We start from the raw sequence: 8,948 nt of genomic DNA, 5'->3' as shown, positions 1-8,948 counted from the left end.
GTCGTTACAATTACACAGTTCATGGTGGTAATTGGCAAAGTAGCAGACTCACTACATCATTCTGAGCATTGACCACTACCCGAGGCAATACATGCATCCTTTCTACAAATCCATCGTCAAATGAATCTGATTCCCTACTTTAGATGATCAGTGAACATAAATGCATTCGACGCCAAGCACGGCGATTTTGCAGTTACAAGCACGCCTGGGGGTTTCCCTCCTCTTTGCCAAAAATGCAAATCTCCCCTGCTACTGTTGCATCACAAAAGCAGCGTGTTAGTCTCCATCAAATCAGAGTGTTGATATTGTGTAAATTCTACCCTTTGGTGCAATGCTTCGGGATGTAATTTATGCAATTCTAATCTTCTAAAATAAGAATAAAAATAAAGCTTTCTTGCAATAAGGTGATCTTGTACTCTCAAGAAACTGAACATAGTTGATGCTTGCCTGTCTTTTTTAAACTGAACATAAATTGCAGTTCGCGGGTGCAAAACAGTTGCGCCCAAAACAGCAGATGTAGAAATAATGCAACAAACAATATCCACTTTCAAAACTCTCCGATATCTAGTCAAGAACGGGACCGACTGCCAAACATCGTGAACTGAAACACAAGTATAACAAGTCGCAACTAAGCCACCACAAAAGTTAGTCGGGAAACACATTCAGAAGAAGAAAAACAATATATAAGCACTTAAAAAGCCGATTTATATTATTAGTGGTTCACACAATAAGGAACAACCAAGATTGAAAAAAAAAGATCCTCAAAAATTAAAAAAATTGTGCAGTCAAAAAAATGAAAACAAGAGAATTAGCATCCTCTGGGATGAAGAGATTGTGCACTACATAAAATGGAAAACAAGAAAATTGCTATCAGAACAAATAATTTGTATAAAGGGACTCTTATTAGAATCACATGTGCATATCAAAGAATTCATTTTTCAAACTTTATGCACATCCGAAAGTTCATAATATTATAATTACTTTCCAGAACTAGGAGTACTGTATTTTTCTCTATATAAATGATGAACACAAACACAAACTGTAGAAACAAATTAGCCAGTGTGGCCTGGCTGCAAATGCAAGATAGCAATATTCCATAGAGAAAGTTTCCATAATATGAAAAATCAATCTTCCGTAACTTTATTAGCTCCAGAATTGTACTGATATTTTGAGAAGCATCTAGAGGTTTCTATGGGAATAATCATTATAAGACACCAAGGAATGATTTTTTAGTTTTCAACAAAGTAAATAATGATGGTTAGCTAATACCCACATATTTCCATTCATTTCCTTGTATGACAAACAACTGCAGGATTCGGTGAGAAGCTTCAACTTCATGTCCAATGCTCCCATCATCACCAACCAAACAGAAGACCAGGCCATAACATACGGACAGACAGAGCCATCAAAACACCCATCAACCAGTAACTCAAACTCGATGGTCTCCAGTGAAAGGGAGAAGAACCAGCAGCAGAGCGTGCGAGCACAGGTTATGCATGTCGCGGACAAGTAAACGTATCCAGACCTAACTTGCACAACTTTGAGGTTGACCCGCAAGCCCAGAGCACACTCCCCGGTGACCTCATCAATTTCTTCACTCAAAGAGATTATGTTCTGCAGCACCCAACCCTCAATTCCATCACCCTCCAGACTACGGATCCAAGCATGGAGTTGGAAATCATCAGATGCATAGACAATGCAGAGTTGGCCGTCCTTAGTATCCCCGGCCTTGAAATTGCAACCCTTCACAATCACCTGCGAGGGTAGATCCACAAAGGAGATCTCCATGGTGGCTGTGTTGATCTTTATCATGCGCCCTTCTCCGTGGAAAGGCCAGTAAACGAAACCACCCACCAGCGAGCCAGCGCTGAACTTGAGGCTGTTGTCACCACCGATGTGCACCCACGGGTGGATGACCCAATCCCTACGGCGACACGAACTCTTTGCTTGTCAGCGCATATGCAGACCACTCCGAATGACCGGGGGGGTTCTCCTCGGAATACAGGATATGGAAACCAAGGAAGCCGAATTCGCGGCGTCTTCCTCTTCTCCCAGCTCTGACATCGCGTGGCAACGGGATGATGTCCACGGCCCAGGTCATGGGGTTCACGGCAGCGACGACGGTCGGCTTATCCATCCTGTTCCATAGGAGGACGTAACCGTCGCGGCAATCCGTGATACCCCAGCTCGTATCCTCGTCGTCATTCACTGGGAGGGAAGTGAGGACCCATGCTCTGGCTATGTCAGCGGCGACTTCCATTTGTGGCCGCTTAGATGTGACATCCTTAAAAAACAAATATTTCTTGTTGCTGTATTACCCATTTGTGAAAGCTTAGATGTGACATCCTTAAAAAACATCTACTCCCTCCGTTTCTAAATATTTGTTTTTTAGAGATTTTAAATGGACTACCACATACGGATGTATATAGACATATTTTAGAGTGTAGATTCACTCATTTTGCACCGCCTGTAGTTACTTGTTGAAATCTTTACAAAGACAAATATTTAGGAACGGAGGAAATAGATGTGAATTAGATAAACTGTATAAGTAAGACCGGTCCTTGGCGTACGATCGCAATTCGTAAACCCATCCCCGAAGTATAGGATAGAACCGGCCGGGGTCCTATACTCTCTCTCGTCTTCCGATTTACGCACGGCGGAGCGGATGCTTTTTCATGGCAGCCACACCCACGTGATCCGAAAGACAAAGAAGAAGAAGAAGAAGAAGAAGAAGAAGAAGAAGAAGAAGAATAAAAGCTAAAGGCACATCCATCGGGAGGAGCAGGCAACGCATGCGATGCCATGCGAGCAGTCCCCTGAACTCGCCGGAGAGAAGTGCATATTTCAACCCTCAACTTTTGCCCTAGTCTAATTTACAACCCCGAACTCCAATACCATCTAAATTACAACCCCCAACTCTCAAAACCGGCCAGGATTCAACCCTCCCCTATCTGTTGACCGGTTTTGACCTGGTTGACCGGTTTTGACCAGTCGACAGGTCCAGTTAGCATGCCACATCAGCAAAAAATGCAAAATTTCCAAGGAAACAACCTGTAAAATCGAAGAAAATCCAGGAAAAGAAATAAGAAATCTAATTTCCGAAAAACACAGAAAATAAAAAAAAACGAATTTCCAAAAAAAATCCAGAAAAAACCCAAAAACTCAAATTCCAAAAGAAAAAAATAATCATTTTTTATTTTCCCTAGCTTTTTTCGGAATTTTGCCTGTTTATATTTTTTTCCCTGATCTTATAGATTTTTATTTACTTTTTCTTGAAATTTTGAAAAAAAACTTCTGACGTGGCATGCTGATTGGACCCGTTGACTAGTCAAAACTGGTCACCCCGGGTCAAAACCAGTCAACAGGAAGGGGAGGGTTGAATCCTGACCGGTTTTGAGACTTGGGGGTTGTAATTTAGACGGTATTAAAGTTCAGGGTTGTAAATTAGACTAGGGCAAGAATTCAGGGTTGAAACATGTACTTCTCTCTTTGCTTGCCACCTCCTCCAAAAAGCTTTAGTTGCAGATGATGAGCACGAGCGTCACCATGAACAACAAATCTTCATCAACCACCAACCGCATCATCCCTTTCCCCAACCTTGATGAAGTGGTGCGTGCTGGATGGGAGGACTTGGGGAAGCTGAACCTTAAGGATGAACTGCGCTCGGGAAGGAGACCGACAACAAGGTGAAGATGCTGGAGATCAAGGAGGGGGAACTGACACAATAAGGAGATGATGATCAGTTCAACATCTGAGGATCTCTTCAATTATTTCCTCTTTGACCTCCCCAAAAGGAGCGGGGAAAGGAACCACATACCCCGGAGGAGATAAAGGAAAAGGTCAAGGATTCGGAGCAAGTAATTTCTAAAGCTTGTGTGGACAATATTGGACATGAAAAGGGTATTGACTCTTATTGGTTTGATGGGCAAAGACCTTGTGAAACATTTGCCAGAAAAATGTTGTACCGGTCCCTCCGCCACTAGTGTGAAAAAACATACTATTACACTCTGGGACGAAGGAAAGCTGCAACTCCACCATTATTCAATATTCGAAAAGGAATAAAGAGGACGTATCATTCCAATTTTAAAAGTATGCTGCTCGATCTTGATTCTGCGTTTTGAAAATTTTCAAAGAGACCGATGAGTTTGTGAGCTTGTGAGGAGCGGCATGCAGCGATAGCATGCACGGATTCCCTCTGGCACCTGTTGATTCTCCTGTGTCGATCTCACTGGCAAATACCTTGGCCCGGAGAAAAAAAAAGTATACATGCACCGTGACGTCGTCGTTGCATGCATGCGGCCGGATCACCCGGCGCCGGAGTAGAGTATGCTCTCTTGCTCTCTTGCACTGAACTGGTGGTGGACGTTACTCATCCATCCGTCCGCTACGATGATCCACACCACACGATCGACACGACAATGACGAGCTCAGGGGCCAGTGGCACGCGGCAATGGCTGTATACCGGCACCGCGCGTGTACTGGGCATGGCCATGGCACGATTGCTCGGCCGGCAACCCCTTGGTCGAACCGGACGAGGAGCAGACCGCCCGGCATGCCGTCTTCCGTGCCCTGCCGCCTCACTATCACTGCTCTGCACTTTGTTTGTCGTGCGTCCTGTGCCGTGCACGGCCCCGTTGCCCACCCTTCCATGTACTCCCTCGGTAAAGGAATATAAAAGCATTTAGTGACCTAAATGCTCTTGTATTTCTTTACAGAAGGAATAATACCCTTTTTTTTTCATTCGTGTTTACTTCATCTCAATCTCATCTCCAACGCACATTCCGACACACCAGCATGTCCGGATCGTAGTTTCTCGTCCAATGTCGGCGCCTGTTTGCCCGTCGACGCGTCCGCGCATCCCTTCTTCTGTAACCGGACGCATATCAGGGGAAGCTTTGCGGACATGTAGACTGCCGCCACGCCCGTGCCTCACATCTCGCTCTCACCCGAAGACATCTCGGCGTAAAAACCCTTTCTGCACGAAACGGTTGCCGCACATTCACACCGGTCAAACTGCTCCAGAGCGGAAGAGACTCAATGTCATTGACGCCGGCCAGAGCAATGTGACCTGACGAGCGGGCGGTTACCGAGAACCCTATTCCGGGCGGTGCGCCACATTGAAGTCGGCTACCCGTCCGTTCGCCTGGCAGCTTGGAGCACCACTCTGGCGCCATCCTCACCACACCTCACATCGTCTCTCTCCATTCAGCAGCTATCCGCTTCTCTCCGTCACCGGTTACCACCATCGACGATGCCCAAGTCTTGGTTCTCCGCTCCGACGAGTGGCTCCGGACCAGGATCGTGATGCCGCCGCCGTCGCCCTCTGGGGTCATCATTCTCCTGATGAGCCCCTTTGGTGATCCGATAACGGATAGCACAAAGGTTCCATCCTCTTTTCCCCAAGGTGTGATCCTGAGTTATCAAACCCACGAGAGGACGTACACTTATGACAAGGGTTTCTATCAAACATTTGCGAGAGAGTTTAATTTCATTTTTTTCAGACCGGATCGTAATCAAAGTTGCTACTGCAAACATCTACTATATCTAAACAGAAACACCCCACTACATGATTTCTCTTAACATGCAGGCTATCCACATCATCCTGCCATGTCATCAGTTCTCCACCCATCCAGCTGTACGTGAGACATACAGGCTATCCATATCATCCTGCCATGTCATCAGTTCTCCACCCATCCAGCTGTACGTGAGACATGCAGCCTATCCATCTTAACTAACACGAGCATAATCTCTGATAGACCCCGCGTGCAAGATAATTAGTCAAAAAAACGTCCGTTTCTAGACTCTGCATGCAAACACAATGCATGCAGCCGTTCCACGCATAGACATCAATGTAGAATCGCAAAATATATCTTTCTTGAAGAGAAACAGAAAGATTGAAGTGAATGGAGTGATCTTTATTGATTGATTCATCCAGGCTTTATATGTCCTGAACGGATGTTTACAGCGTCGATTACAAGAGGCGTCGCATCGTTCAGAAAAGGTGCGGCGACGGTTCAGAAAAACACGACAACGGTTCGCTATGTACCGCGTCTGGACAACGCCAGGATTCTAACCACCGGTTAGAATATTCTAAGGAATCTGTTAACTGCCTAATTAGCCTAATACTAATACTATTAGATTCCTAACTCTCCCCCTTGGACAGCGCTGTTTTAATCTTCAATGTCTTGAGAATCTACATATATCTTTAGTATTAAAAGTCTTGTGTCCTCTTGATAGTCCTTGATCTTGTAATTTTGACAATCTTTAATCTTGTACTATTTATGTTCCTGTAGGAAATATAAGAGAAATTATAGAAATTTGATATATTGTTAGTATATTTAATCACTTATTTGAAACCATATGAGAAATCCGTTGGAAAGTTCATAAGTTTAATTCTAGGAAATTTCTCCCCCTGAACATTACAAATTTCGTAGTCGTCTCATACCAGTACCATGAATGCATTTTTGAAATGCTGCTCCTGGTAAAGACTTAGTGAACAAATCCGCAAGATTGTCACAAGATTTTATTTGCAATATAGCAATCTCTCCATCTTTCTGTAATTCATGAGGAAAAATAGTTTTGGAGAGATATGTTTTGTGATATTACTTTTAATATATCCCATATGCATTTGAGCAATACATGCAGCATTATCTTCATAGATAATGGTTGGTGATTGTAATGAACCAATACCTCATGATGTCTGAATATGATTTATTACTCTGCGGAGCCATACACATTCTCGTGAGGCTTCGAATAATGCAACTATTTCAGAGTGATTAGTGGAGGTAGCTACTAAAGTCTGTTTTGTTGAATTCCATGAAACAGCGGTTCCACCATATAAAAACACAAACCCTGTTTGTGACTTGGCATTATGGGGATCAGAAAGATATCCAGCGTCACAATAACCAATCAGGGTCATATCTTGATTTTTCCGATAGAATAAACCAAGATCTTTAGTACCTTGTAAATATCTGAAGATATTCTTTACTCCTGTCCAATGACGTTTTGTTGGAGCTGCACTATGTCGAGCCAGTAAATTTACCGCAAAGGCAATGTCTGGTCTAGTACAATTTGCAAGGTACATTAGTGCTCCTATGGCACTAAGGTATGGAAACTCAGGTCCCAATACCTCCTCGTTATCATCCCTTGGTCTAAAAGGATCCTTGTTCATATCAAGGGATCTGACGATCATAGGTGTTTTGGATGGATATGATTTATCCATGTTGAATTTTTCCAAAATTTTCTGAATGTAAGCGGGTTGATAAACGAGTATTCCTGAGGGAAAATGCTCAAGTTTTTATACCTAAGCAGAATTTGGTTCTTCCCAAATCTTTCATCTCAAACTCCGTCATTAAATGATTGCGTGCTACAGTTATATCTGATGTGTTGCCAATGATGTTGAGATCATCAACATATACTGAGATGATGCAAAATCCCTTTGATGATTTCTTTATAAATAAGCATGGGAAATCATTGTTATTCGAGTACCCTTTACTGAGAAGGAACTCACTGAGTCGGTTATACCACATTTTACCCGACTGCTTCAAGCCATAGAGTGACTTTTGTAGTTTTACACAATACATGTTGCGATTTATATTTGGATTCGGAATTTTAAGTCCATCAGGCACTTTCATATAAATTTCCGCATCGAGTGACCCATATAGATAAGCAGTCACTACATCCATTAACCGCATTGGTAGATTCATTTGTACTACCAAAGATATTAAGTATCAAAATGTAATTCCATTCATTACAGGAGAATATGTATCGTCGTAGTCGATACCGGGTCTCTGCGTAAACCCTTGAGCTACTAGTCTCGCTTTATATCTCACCGCCTCATTTTTTTCGTTCCTTTTTCGAACAAAAACCCATTTTGCTCCCACAGGGAAAACTTTATGAGGAGTAGGTATTATTTTAGAAAATACCTCTCTTTTATTAAGCGAGTGTAATTCTGCCTCAATTGCTTCCTTCCATTTAGGCCAATCCGAGCGCTTGAGGCACTCTTTCATAGATTTTGGCTCTGGATCCAGTTGAAGGGTTTCAACAATTTTCGAGGAGAAATCTGTGTCGACAACTGTAGTGCTTCTATTGTATGTTTCTCCTGAATCAATATAATTTATGGATATTTCATTAATTTCTTCAGGCTCCGTATGATTTCCCATAACAACGGAGTCTGATTGTTTCGATACCCCAACATTATAATTTGTGTGCACATTTATGTTGGGTTCTTGATGTAGAACATCAACTTGGTGTCCATCAACTTGAGGTTGATTTGCATTTATTGTCATAGATTTTGATTTTCTTTGTTTCCATGGAGGCTTTAGAGAAGCCTTTTCCGCTGTGACCAGATTTCTCCCCCTTTTATTTGTAATTGGGAGTTGAGTAGTCTTATTTGGTACCTCTACTCTTTCTGGTGCATTAACTGCGGGGATATAAGATTTAGTGACACCTTTGTGATCAGTAAATGCGTCTGGCAGGTTATTTGCAAAGTGTTGCAAATCTATAATTTTCTGAACTTCAGATTCAGATTCTTTAGTACATGGATCTAAGGACTGAATGCCTGTTACATTCCAATTTATTTCCTGGCATTCTTTGTGGTTTGTTTCTCCCCCTAATGCCGGGAAATGGTCCTCATCAAAAATTGAGTCAGCGTACCGGGCTGTGAATAGGTCCCCTGTTAGGGGTTCTAAATATTTTATAATTGACGGAGAATTATATCCCACATAGATTCCTAATTTTCTATGGGGTCCCATAGAGGTACACTGCGGTGGTGATCTCGGTACGTATACAGCGCAACCGAATTTTCGCAGATGGGAAATACTTGGCTGATTGCCACGTACTATTTGAAATGGGGAGGTTTCATGATATGCAGTTGGTCTGACTTGTATCAGATCTGCGGCGTGTAAAACCGCATGTCCCCAACAAGAGGTTGGTAAATTGCAATTCTG

General features: G+C 42.8%; 1 pseudogene; it reads right to left on the bottom strand.

Moving 5' to 3' along the window:
* Positions 1 to 1,258: 1,258 nt before the first annotated feature.
* On the bottom strand, positions 1,259 to 2,260 carry LOC125507673 (annotated as a pseudogene).
* Positions 2,261 to 8,948: the final 6,688 nt, after the last annotated feature.

This window comes from Triticum urartu, chromosome 5, assembly GCF_003073215.2.
Source record: "Triticum urartu cultivar G1812 chromosome 5, Tu2.1, whole genome shotgun sequence".
Classification (NCBI taxonomy): domain Eukaryota; kingdom Viridiplantae; phylum Streptophyta; class Magnoliopsida; order Poales; family Poaceae; genus Triticum; species Triticum urartu.
The sequence above is the reverse complement of the archived record's forward strand: the minus strand, read 5'-3'. Positions and strand labels throughout refer to the sequence as shown.